Genomic DNA, 14,106 nt, shown 5'->3' on the forward strand with positions numbered 1-14,106 from the left:
GTCCCATAATACTGCTTCAGACTACAATTTTATGACAAAGTCTCACACAGTTTTTCTAAAGGCCTTCTTTAATGTGTGTAAGAGTAAATGTAATTAATATCTGGTAGGATGTGTATCAGGAGCACTTTAAGAATGAAGAAATGTGGGCTTTAGAAGAAAAAAGACAGTGAAGGACAAATTGCAGAAAAATAATCCAGTGCTATGTCAGAGCATTGGAATACAGCATGCTAGTAAACGTAAAATATGCTGCAATTATTTTGTTAAATATATTTATTTTTTCCCTAGTAAATATGTACTATTTTTATTGCCTTCATTTCATATAAATCCCACCCCATCCCAGCTGAGCAGTCTGAGGTAAATAAAAATCTATTTGGCCTGATTGAAGTAGAGTCCCAAATTGATGCATCTAGTCTATGGTGATTTGACCAACAAAATGAACAGAATAAGCTCATTACGATGCTGGATATCAGTTTTATTTTGAAGCTATTTTTATCACGAGCCATAGACAGCATAGCAGCAACAGCAACAACAACAACAACAACAACAACAGTAATAATAATAATAATAATAATAATAATAATAATAATAATGAACGGGAACAGCATGTTATGGTCGCCAATGGCGCCATCTTGTGTCCAAACGTTGGAACAATTGTAACTGATCACAGCTGAAATGCAACATTATCTGAAACTTTTCCGTCGTTTTTCGTTCTTTTCACTGTCTTTGTAATAGCAGTGGCGGTATTATTAAAACCTTTATTTTCGTACTGCTTTATGGCTCCCTGTGGCTCAGGACTATGACGTCTAGCGGCTTGAAGGGAAATTCTACCGTTACCTGAGTCCTCTAGATAGCTTTATGGCTCTATCTACTTACGTCAACTATCAGCTGTTGGGAGAGAATACGAAGTTCACATACGAACATATTTACTTCATACATATCACATAGGTAAGAACCATTTGCTATAGATTTACGACGTTGCAGCTCATACCGCCGAAATAGCTCAGTTGGGAGAGCGTTAGACTGAAGATCTAAAGGTCCCTGGTTCGATCCCGGGTTTCGGCAGTAATGGTGTTGACTTTTTACCTCTTTTTGACCATTCAGTGCGTTATTTAATAGGACTTTAATTTAAATATGAGCATCCACTAAAAGTGGATCATGTAACGTTTTGCCTAACATGACATAGCATATATTTAAGTATTAGCAACAACTTTCATTTCATCGACATAAAAAATACAAAAGAGCCACATGCCATATTCACTCCTACACAGCTTTATAAAAATGTTTAAATTGTTTATTTTAAGCATATTAGGTTTCACAAATATGCATTGTTTTATGGTTTGGATCATTTTTTAACTGAATAATATTCAGTAGTTTTAGAGCATTTAATTATACTAACAAGTCATAAATTAACACATAAAAGTGTACGATCTTAGTATCTGAACACCTTTTTCATGTGCCAGCTGCATGGGTTTGTTCTGTCCTGTGTCGACCGACAAATGAAATCTAATGTTTAGGCATCGACGCAAATCAGCAGCACTGCAATTCGCAGATATTTCCACTAGAGGGCGATCTTGGTCATCAAATCACTCAACATCATAGTGTTTACTTGCAGAGCTCAAAGCAATTAACAGTTAGTTTAGCAAGTTTCAAACTCATAAAGAGCAGTAAACAAGGGGCGTACAGGCGCTTATCGCCAAAAAAGATAATTTCATTCAAATAACAGACTTGTTTCGATTAACAGTAATTCATTTCCAGCATTCCTGGGAATATTCAGAATCTGGAAAAGCCCGTGTACTTAACTTTAATTAATATTATCCATCCTGTCTACATATAGATAGTTTGTAGAATAATGTGTCTGCTTTAAAGCAACAGTTTAGGCACTAAGTTTACTTAAATTTCTTCAAATTTCTTGTGGTGTGAGCTATAAAGGCCAGCTACAAAGAATATATATTATAGCATCTCTTATTTCTGTCTTACAATTTATTGTTTTCAAGGTAATGTAGAATTTATGTATGCAACCATTCAACAGCAAAGCATGAAGACAGGATATTAAAGAAGGAAAGAAAAGACATATTTTTAGAGGTAGGCATAAAACTTGTCATAGTACAGGGTGTTTGAGGATCTATTGGTGGAATGCATTGATGTAATAGTATATTCACATCCCTGCATTACTCATTCAGTGCATGGAGAACAATTCATTTGACGAACAGGAGGTGGGAATCATTTTTGGGTTAAGCTGATCATGAATTTTTCTGCAGTACAATTCAATCTAAATGTAGAAACAACAAAAAAAGCATGGCATGACAGACAGTTTAAAAAAAGTTACAGATTTGGTCTACAGATTTTAGTGCATGGACACATCCTATTTTTTTCTTCTTCTTCTTCTTTTAGTTTTTTGGATCATGTACCGACCTCCGTGCAGCCAGTTACCTTGTCTGTAAAAAGTTTTAAAAGTGTTCAGTCTTTCCTCAGTAACTAGGATCTGTGTGGTCTTCAGAAATTTCTGAAACTGGATATTTCATCTTTCATCTCGCACAATGAAGAAATAGGACCATGCCAACGCAGCTCCTTACACTGTGGACCTGTTATCTCGTCGAGGGTATAAAGGTGCGCCGTTATCAGCAGCTATATGCAAAGAAAGTCGCTCACGTGACTTCTGTGACATCACTTTACACGTTAAATACCTGGAATTTACTGCCACTCATTTTTTTGTTTCAGTATTTCAACACAGTAGTGATCTCTGTCACTTTTGTTTATCATTTTCACTGTTTCTTATTTTGGGTTTTCAAATGGGATCCAGATAAAAAGCTTTTAATCTGTGTGCATGAAGGTATCACTTAAAGACAGCTCTCACAGTCACCATGTCCATATATTTAGGATCAGGCAATCCTTGGAAAACCTACAATATCCTACACACAGAATCCTTTACTTCTTTCCTACAATTTGTAGGCCTCCCCTCTCTCTTTATTTTCCTAAAAATAAAGAGTTCACCTTTCTGGTACATTTAAAAAAGTGTAAACACACACCCTGGGCACCTGCTTCCTGTCACTGCCTCCTCTCCATCTACCACATGTTTCTGACCTTTGTACACAGTAAAAATGGCTCTATCAAAGTCTAAACTTATTCACCTCCGTTTCAGCTTCAACTGGTTTTGTTTCTTTGCTAGTTTATTTATACACACTTTTCCCTTAAAACTCTGAACCCAGTGCTCTGTAAACATGACATAGGAATGCTTTTTTGTGGGGTTTTTTTTTTTTTTTTTTTTTTTTTGTTAATACACGTGTCTGTGTGCTCATGAAGAAAAAAAGAGAGTTCATGTTTGTACTTGATTTTGATTTGCAGAACATGTTTTGTAACAGGTTTACCAGCTTACAGGATTGTTTTTTCCATTTTCAAAAAGTTAACAGTGAATATGAACTATTAAAATCAGATTTTCTTTATGGATTGTGTGAATGTATTTGTTTGTTTACACTGGTTTTGCCAGATGTTTTTTTTCTGGTAAAAGGGAGTTTTTCCTTCCCACTTTTGCCAAGCGCTTGCTGATAGAAGGTCATCAAATTGTTTGTGTTTTCTCTCTAATGCTATATGGTTTTTAACTTGCCGTATAAATTGCCCTGAGATGACTGTTGTTGTTACTTGGCACTATATAAATAAAACTCTAGTGAACTGAACTGAAAAGTTTAAGTCAACACTTTTCTGATATACAGATACAAAAAAGGGCATCATATGAATTTTGGGGGAAATAGTTAAGTGGTTTGCGTTTTAACATTTAACTTTAGTGTTATTATATAACAGAGCATTATATAACAAGGAAGTGCCCGGGTTAAAAAAAAAGGTATTTATGCTAAACCATGCTCTTCCTGAGCAGTCTGAAAAAAAGAAAGATATACTACATGTTTAGTGGTATCCTAACCCATATTTACCTCAGCGTTGTATTGACCAAGGATGCAAATCTTTTGCGAGTTTAATAACACACTGAACAAACTGATGACTCAGAAATTGTGCAACTCACCCCTTTTCAACCCTTTATGGACAATTATGGTCAGGTAGAAGTGTGAGTGTGTGTCTGTGTGCTTGTGGATGTGTTAGTCAGATTAGTCATTACATATTAACAACAAAATAAACTCTTGATGTGTACTGTATTATGTAGAAATTTCTGACTCAGCTTTAGCCTTTCTCACTGAAGACCTTTGGACATGTCACTGCAGGGTAACTCATTAAATTGGACTATAAGCCACTTTCTTTGAAATGACCCAGTAAGCAGTGAAAGGCAAGCAAAACACACTGCAGCACCTTAAACTGTTAGATTGTGATTTGATTCTACTGTCTTGTGTGAAAAAGACATGGAGTGTGTTCAGTTTTTAAAAGTCTGGCCCAGAGGTGACCGGAATGAAAGCAGTTGGGAATCCTTATTCGCTGCACTCGTGCGTTTCCGCCTATAAAAAAAAATCTAAATGTTTACTCAGCATTTGTGTTGAATTTCAATGTCAGCACTGCAGGCAGAGGACAGGATGAGTGCTTTGTTTTGCTAACTTCCTGTACTTACCCAGTCCACTCCCACAGTGTGCTTCCTCTTTCCAGACCTCAGATCCTTTGAAAAAGAGAAATGACAAAGTCACTGGGTAAGAAATCAGACTTCTAACCCAGAGTAACACAGAGACTGACCTCTGAGAAAGTGGAAAAACAGACACTCAAAAAGAGGCAGTCACTGATATTGTTACTTTCAACACATTATCATTGAGCACAGACACTGGCCTGTCTATTAGTTACAGACATGGAGCCAAATGCACAAAAGCCAGTCTGACTTCCTGTCTCTACCTGTTCAAGTCTCACCTGCTCCAGATAGTCAGCAGCTGTTTCATGTTACCACAAATGCAAAATTGCCATTATCACAACAAAAGCAAAAGCAACAGGTTGTGTGATGGGTTTTCTTATCCACCTTGAGACTTTAATACATATTATCTAACACCTGGGATTTGGCAGGTTGAGGAACCTTACGATCGGTTGTAACGTTCAACAGGGGGAAAAGGATCACTTAGAAAAAAGTCAAATAGTAATTTATTTCAGCTGACCCGTGCTTTGTGGATTTAACTACCTGAGTTCAACTAGATATAAGCAGATGTTTCATGAGCTGTATGGCTGATTTTACAACCTAGATACTGTAAGGCTGGCATAAAATGTCAAATTCATTGAGTGAATCAAATCACATCATATTTTCTACCCATTTGTATACTGCAATTAGTTTCACAAAAACATAACATAACATAACAGCAACACATCGTCTATAGATCCGATTTGAAAACTTTAAAGTAAATTAGGACAGTAAGATTTAAATTTCCAGTTTACCAAATTTCACCTGCTTTGAAAACAATCTCTCTTCTTCCACCCGTGGCCTTTCTTTCTTACATCTTTCTATCTCTGTCAGTATTGAACTTCTTTTTCTCCCCCGTTAAATGAAGTGTGTGCACCTTTAGCTAGCAGACACATTTTATGACAAACTCTTCAGGGACAGTTTGAGTCTTTGCTGATATTTTTTGAGTTGCTTGAAAAGCTGCATTTAAAAATGTAATTGTTTATGCTCGTGGTCATATACCAAAGTAGTATGACCACAACTTTACATCTGCACCATTAACGCATCACAGAGGTGAGAAGAAAAAAAGCACGTATCGAGAGTCCACGCAGTCCATATGCAAGGATGATCTTCGTGTCATTACTGGAGTCACTTCCAGGCTGCATCACACCAAAAATGAATAATTGAACAGAAATATGCATTCACCTGCCTATCAGATTAATTGCTCATTATTTGAAGGGGACCGAATGCCTGGATTGTCCCACTTCAACCCCTGGGTCTGCTATTATAATGGTGCCACGGTAACAATTCCATATAGAGAAAAAACAAGCCAAGTAAACATTAAACTCATCTGGCTGTTAAAGTTGTTAATGGCATCTAACAGCCACTGTGGCCCATATCATGTGTTTCTAATGTAATAGTAGTGTATATTTTTATGTGGTATTGTTGAAAATACCTTGTGGGTAGCTGTTTCCTTTGGGGCTGACATGAGATGTATGCAGTTCATTGTTAAAGAGACACACATTTTTTAAATGTGTGTTCATCTATTTATTTTTCAACTTGTGTATGTTCAAGTTATCACATGCCTGTTAATTTCTTTGTGACAGAAATCTTCCACCTCAGTGTTAAATTCAGTGCAAAGGGTGACTTAAGAAGAAAACACAAACAGGCAACAACAAAAAAAATCGAAACCCAAAACAGAGTAACTGCCCCCACCCCCAACACACACACACCCACACACACCCACACACACACCCACACATGGGAATAATGAATAATGAAACAGGCACCCTGACAAGGGGTGACTCAGACAGACTGGGAAACGGGAAGACAGAGAATGAAGGAGGGGAAAGGAAAACACCTGGAGACACAAGGGAAAACTAAAAACAAAACTAGACCACCGATGCATGCAGTAAACACTCCCTTTCATTTTGCTCTATGTTTCATTTTCTAAGAAGGGATGTTAGAAAGTAACATTCATCCAATTCAACCACACCCTGTCAATGAAAAAAACACTAAATAAAGAAATAAGTGGGATAGTTGTTGGTAAGTGCAGCTGTTTCCGATGTATCACCAGAAGACCTGTTTGTAATCATGCTTTATATTTCCAAGCATATCACTGAAGCAGGGAAAAAAACAGAAAGTCCACTGATTGTTTCCATAATAGACTTGTATTAAAGGTCAACAGAGTGAAAGCTGTTGTTATATTTGACATGTAAGTGTATTCTTCTTAAAACAAAACAGAAGCAATATCTATCAGATTAAACAAAAAGAAGGCGTCCTTGTCTTTATTTTTTAATTTCCTTTGCTTTCTATCGTTTTTCTGACTTAGATGTAATTCATCTTAAAAAAATGTAAATTGTAGGAATGCCATAGACAAACCTTGAGCTAAAACTAGAAAGGTACAGAACATTAGGTCAAACTCCTGCCATGCATGTTTGCAGAGCAAATATAAGTATGAGGTAACTTTGTGTCTGTTTTGACTGTACGGAGGTGTCCTTTGATATTATTATTTACAGGTTGTCCCCTTTTCTCACCGTTCTCTTAGCTGTTGATGGAAAACAGTGTAATGCAATCCAGTGAGACACATACCACAGCGGGAGTGACTCTTCTATATCAGGGTAAGAATTCCCATTGACTAGTGCATTGGAAAATCTTTATTTATAGAATGGGAATGAACATTAAAGGAGTGCTTCCACAATTAGTGTTGCAATGCTCTGGGGGTGACTGCTGTCGTGATCGACGTGTTCTTCTCTACCTGTGCCCTGTTGCTCAGATCGAGAGGAAACACATCAAGGGCGTTGGCACATGTGCACGTCTTTGTAAGATAGTCTTACTCAGCCCTGACTCCAGCAAAAAGAAAATTATATTCAAAACCCTCATATATCATCTGACAGCAAGGTGATTATTCCTATAAGTCCTCTGATGATAGGGAATCTGGTATAATCGCACCCCAATGATGCTCCAACTGTGATGTTTGCAGGATTTGCAGAGACAGGGATGTCATCTCTTAAAAACCTCCGGCCATCAGGGAGTCAGGGCCATCATTTGGCATTGTCTTTGCTGGGTCACAGTGTGGCAGGACTGTCAGCTCAGCAGAAGCAAGCTTTTCTAAACACCAGGTGAAGCAACCGCATCTTCGCAAGCCTACCAATCATCCCTCTCTCTACATGCATTTATGTAGACCTAATGTCGTGCGTAATCCGGCCCTTCCCGCTGTTTACACAGATCAGACATTTTCTAGAGGCAGGGAAAGGAGCAGACACTTGGCTGGGAGTTTGCTAAGCTTGGCTCATTAAACACAAAAAAAGAAACTATACAAGTTCGCAATATTAGGTCGAGTCCGAATATTTCATTTATACTTCTTCTTGCAGTAAACATTATTAGATTTTGTGCGTCTATTATAGGTTAAGAGAATGTCCTCCATATAACTTCCATCCAGTGAAATTAATCTCCTTCACAATATATTCCAACTGTGATGACTGCAGACTACACGTCGATCCAGTCTCTTTGAAAGTAGATTGGTGCTAAGATCACTACTTGACAGCACGGGCACCCCAAGTAGTGGGATAATTGTAACACCCTCGAGGTCCTCTCGTCTTTCGCACGTGATGGAAAATAAATGAGGTCGAGGTTGTGATGAGATCATTCTATTCTATTCTTACAGTTTCTCTTGAGAGCATCAAAAGAGCCCATAGGGTTGGTATAATTATCTCTCTGAACTCATTTTATCTTCCACTCACTGGCAGAAACACACGTTGTCCTACACAGGATCGTTAACTGTGTAAGGTGCCCTGAAGTGTTAAGCAGCTGGTTGAGTCTACACAAAGAGATTGTGTAGTGTTGCATTACCACATTCCAGGATCTCAGGACACACAGTGAAGGGGTTAGGATGAACAAATGAAACACGTACTCCCTGAGGAGTCCTGGCACACAATGACATGCAATATCACCAAACATCTGTACCATTACAGCTACAGTACAACTCCAAAAAAAAAGTACCCAGGGCATAGAGTTGTAATTTTAAGCTCGCTATAAATATATTCTGAGCTTTTCTTGTCACAGGGTGGGTAGATGAAACAGACACATTTATAGTTTTAGTTGGATTGGCTCCAACAATTGTATATTTAATTTAATTATTATGAAAGAACTCAGACATACAAAACTGAACATTTGCATATGTCTTTAAAGAGATCTACAGACTTGACAGATATATGTCTATCTAGCTCTTGTTTACTGCCTTGCAACAGTGTTTCAAACTAATGTTAGCTTAGGTCAATGAACAACCAGCATATACAGCATACAAAAAAAACCACCGACATATACTGCATATCGATACAAAAAAGAAAAACTGATCAGGTTTCATATTAGATATCTTGTTAGCATTACTGTTATCAAGCGGGATCAGTGCCAGACCATCACACAGAAGCTGTTAGCAAGTAAGCACGCTGAGGGGTAGCTACTGAGCAATGAAAAGTGTGAATCTTTCATTGGTTACTTTGTAACTTTAAAATATTTTGCACAAAGAAGCCAGTTAGAAGCTAATTAACATGTAACACCATCCATTCGGAGAATTAGCTGAAACTAGTTTTGTGATTTTAGGCAGCTGGCAATTCATCTGTGTTTGCAGGCAAGCTAACAGTAGTTAGCATTACGCTGGAGGTGATGGAGAATGGAAAAACAAATTTCTCTGTTAAAAGCATCTCCCAGCAAAATGCCTTTATTTAAGAACAATGAGAGAGGAGCTGACAAGTGAAATAACTCCCAGTCTGGATTAGCATCAGGTATGTAATGTGATGGAATATTACTGTAAAACGCTTTTGTCTGTGTATATAGTATGATAACCATTAGAACTACTCTTAATTTTAGTCCCCTCTCATAAGAATCATCTTCAGGTATTTAGATTTAGGCAGTCTGACATGTCTTACACATAATTATTCTATTCACAAAATCTCTCATCCTCCATTGCTCCATAGTAGAAAGAACAGAAAATTACTGAGCCACTGCCAGAGCGCTATTTTCATTCTTCTTTTCTAAGCCAAGGCTGTGAAGAAAAAAAAAATCAAGGATCTTTCTCAGTGCATCTGTCACAAACTGTGCAGCACTAACATTCACTGGACGTTATGTAAGGCAAAGGATCTCTGTGGAGGCATGTTAGCAGTATCCCTGACCCTTGGCTTGTGCTTACATTTGCTCCTTGTGGTGATACTTCTGAAATTTCCTCGTCAGCTAAGTTCTACTTAGACGGGATAATCACGCACACCCATGGAAAAAAAAACATCAACACTTCAAAGACATTTATATGAATAAAATAATTAAATGCAACAAGCTTGGCTTAAGTGTCTTGACGTGATTAAAGCAAAACAAAGCTGGGTGTTGACTACGGGCTGAAAACCTGACATCTCACTTATGCAAGAGAAGGTCTGAGTAGCACTCACTGGCTTATGTGGGTCTGAGTGTGCTCAATGGGAGGAAGGAGTGGCATAAACAGAATGAAGATGTAGATAAAAAGCCAAACCACTCTCACTTTCTCACCTCCACACATTTGATAAATCTCTGCTTGCAGTGGAAAGCTACTGAAATTGCTACTTTCTCACATCAGAGAGGCGTCGTTGGCAAGGGCTTCAGACATTATTTAACTATCTAAAAAGCAGTTATGATGTAATGGATTGGAATTTTTGACAGCATAAAATGACCCCGACAGTCTTAATCTCTGTTTGTGCTACAAATCTGCACCTCCATTCAGATCCTTTATTTAGTGAACACAGGCACAGAGATTGTGTTAGGGCTACTGAAAATTATTGCATGTGGATCATTTGTTACATTCATAACACAAATCAGTGCAAGATCCCCATGTCCTGCTCCAAGTCTAACATGGTATACTGTGGACATATACGTAAGTTCATCATCAGGACCACGGATGAAAAACATGCTGACTGGAAACTCTGGGGGATTCTGTCTCAACTTCCTCTTCCTCTGCAGCTATATTTAAGCTGTTCTCATTAACAGAAAATGTTCTCCTGCACAGCCACTAATTTACCAGTCTTTCATTCCTTCATGTGAAGCTTTAGTAAAACTTTCCATCTCATTTCTAATTTTTCTCACATACTTTTTCTTACACCTTGGGAGAACTTGTCCCAGTTCCCAGCGCTTTTTTTGGCAGAGCTTTTTATGAAGACTATGCACCCAATCAGGGAGAATAGGTGGGAAATACGGATTAGCTTAGAGAATCTCTTGACTCCTCAAGCAGCTCATTTCATTATCCCAGCAGTGTATTACCTGTCGGCATAATTACCACTTGACTTATTTCCTTAAGCCTTGTCACTTTAGTGTTCCTGACAGCAAATGGTAACTGGGAACGCTGTTCACTGAGAGTTTGTGTTGACATTTGTTTTCACAGTGTAAGCTGCTATCTTTTCTGGCAGTGCCCTTCGTCTGAGCACAATGTTCTCAGCTGTCTGTGTGCTCAGGGAATAGAGCCAAATGCCCTTTGCTGCCTGCCAGTCAAACGGCTTTACATCCATGACTTCTTCTGTTTCATCCTATCTCTTCATTGTTCTTTTTGTCCTCCTTTTGTCTGGACCCTTTCTTGATCTCTGGGATTTACCGCTCGTAGTTGTGATGATGGGCTTGCGGGTCAGTGTTATGCAACCCTGCGATTATTACATGGGACAAATTGAGTCAGACAGGCTGAAAGGACTGTACATAGGCCAGGGCTTAAGATAACATTGCTGTAGAGCCATCACTGAAAAGAATACACTTTATAATATTAGAAGCTTAGAGGAGATGGTGATGTCAATGATGGTATATGCCGTGTATATAAAGGGCTAACATAGGGATTTGTTCTTAAGTTAGTATGAATTAACATGTGAGTTTCTTACTGCTTACTTATTAAACTAGAGTTTCATTCCACTCTTCCATTCTTTTGTAGTTGTTTTGACAGTGTCCCAGACTTTTTACATACAAGGACAGATGATTGGCATCTGTGGCAGTGGCCTAGACTGGCCCAGGTCCCAAACCTCTCAGGATTCTCATAAAACTTCTCCTGTCACTGAGGCTCACTGGGTCCAGTTTCCTTTGGCATCAGAAAGTGACAGAAAAAGAGCAGCAAATGATAGGATGACTCAGGAGGAGTGGCTGGTTTTTCTCAAACATACATACATACACATCCGCACTGGTGCGTATTTGTTTTCCTGGATAGATCTCATGTATGTCAAACTTTATTAATTAACTTTCAGTTAATGTGATGCTAGCTTAGCTGTTTGCCAAATAGTTGCCTTGACATTTCTAATCCAATATGGACTGGTTTTATATTCCACTGAGCTCCAGTTTATGTTGCAGGATACACTACTGCAGACTGGATCAAAGCTTTCAACACTGTGCCCTGAAATCTAGTTTACTTAAAATAAGAATAAGATGCCATCTAATAAGAAGTAGATTACAAATCTTTGCAATCAGAAATAATATTAAATCAATTTTCTCTCTGTAGATGAGTGTAACCTACCTGTGTTGCATTATTAGGTTATAAAGGCCACAGTGTGAGGAATGTTTATCCCCCTCCTGATGCTCAGCTTTTTGGACAGGTTCACTATCAGCTGCCTTTTTCTTTTATAGACAACAGGCTGGTAGAACTGGCAATAACATCCACTGTCTGCTTTAAAGTGGGTAGTCCTGCTCCACCATTACCAAACAAGTCAGTGTTTTCTTTCTTTTATGTGAGCACTGGTAACAGTGCAGGCATAGAAGGCTGGGAAGCAACAGAGTGGCACAAATTTAAACTGTAACCCTATTTACATGTTAATATTAGCATTCATTTGGCATCTATATGATTTTTTTTGAAAGATGGAGACTTTTTAAAAGGCTGCTTGAAAAAAATACAAATGATATCGTTATTATAAAGAAATTGAAAGTGTAAGCAAATTACAGATACATTTACTCAGCAATACCCACTACCACAGCAGTCTATTGTAACTGGACTGAATTTGGTTGAAAACGTGATATTTTGTGATATTATAACCTTTCCTTAGTGGTATTTGATAACTGTATTTTTGGCATATTCAATTTTGCGTGATCTTCTAGGTTTGATTTTTCTTTGCATATATCGCTGCACTGACAGCTTATTCACTTGTTATAAGTTGATTTTATTTTTCAGGAATCCTGTATGCTGCCATTTCTCTCATTGGAGAATGATACATCTAATGGTTAACTGCACAGAGTTAATGTTTTGGGGTGAGTGCATGCCTCGTCGTGTGCAGGACAGAAAGTATGAGAATATCACCACAGAGGTTACTGGAGATGTCCACTGGGTAAATGATGTCATGCTCTACACATCTGGTGACGCAGGGCAATAATCTAAAGAGTAGCCACACACACACACACACACCCACACACAGTTTCCCACTCTGATTACCTTTTACAACGTCATCATTTTAACACTGGCCCAACAGACTGCAGCAGAAATTTTCCCTTATGATTTAGCCACTAAATACCCGGAGTCGCAGACATTGCCACGTTATCTCAAATGCTCACTGCTGCATCGTTGTCACAGTCACAGATTGTCATTAACACATTTCCAATCACCTCCTCCACGTTTACACCAAAGATGCTGCAGTATCTGACTGTTTGCTGTTTGTCAGATCAGTTGATGGGAACTCGTCGTCCCTAACAACTAATCTAACCAGTGCTGAGAAGTACCGCACATCCTCCGGCCGCATAGTGAAGCTGAATTTTATGACATAATATAAATCTGTGAGCGGTTTGTCATATGTGACAAATACATATGGAGTTATTTTGCCAGAAGTAAAAGCATTCAAAAAAAATGCAGGCCCTGTTAGCAAGTAAAAAAAATAAAATAAAATAAAAAAAGTAAGAAAACTACAACTACTTTCACATATATATTAGGATATTATGCACTGTTTTTGTGCATTTTTTTTAATTATAGTGCTATACTTATTATTCAATTTACATCAATATGCTCACATCTATTATCCTATGTTGTGGGTGCTCGCCAACTCTTCAGTGCTGCTTCTGTGTCTGGTATTTTTCCAGTGAATTCATGTAGGGAGGTGAGGTGATGGATCTATCCTCACAATGGCTCAGTTCTTTTGTGATGTGTGCTAAGTAGCGCTCACCCTGCCCTCCTCCTCTATCCTTTTCATCTTCCTGTACGCCATCACTCTGAGCCTCGGCACTGCAGCACTTGCTCTGGTTGGAAAATTCCACACTGCAGCAGAGCGAGGGGTGGCAGTGGAGAGGGAGACGCAGGTGGGATGGGATAGAATATGCTTGAAAGAAGTAATCCGTGCTGTGGGTTTTGCAATAAATCGTGGGAGGATGCTACCACTTTCAATGATAAAAATATTATAAGTGACAGTAGTTAAAGAAAGAAATTGGGCTTTCGGTTATCTGTGATGCAATGCAATGAACAATGTTGAAATGCATTACATTGCAAAACTGAGAAAAAGGTTTTGTTTTGTTTTTTATTATCATTATCTTACCTTGATACTATGCAATAAAATACAGGGATATGAAGACAG

General features: G+C 38.3%; 1 non-coding gene across 1 annotated transcript; it reads left to right on the top strand.

Moving 5' to 3' along the window:
• The first annotated feature begins 989 nt into the window (after positions 1-989).
• trnaf-gaa lies at positions 990-1,062 on the top strand. Its single transcript has one exon. It is a non-coding gene; the product is annotated as a tRNA-Phe (tRNA).
• The last annotated feature ends 13,044 nt before the right edge of the window (positions 1,063-14,106 follow it).

This window comes from Simochromis diagramma, unplaced genomic scaffold (assembly GCF_900408965.1).
Source record: "Simochromis diagramma unplaced genomic scaffold, fSimDia1.1 OVJJ01000483.1, whole genome shotgun sequence".
Taxonomy (NCBI): Eukaryota; Metazoa; Chordata; class Actinopteri; order Cichliformes; family Cichlidae; genus Simochromis; species Simochromis diagramma.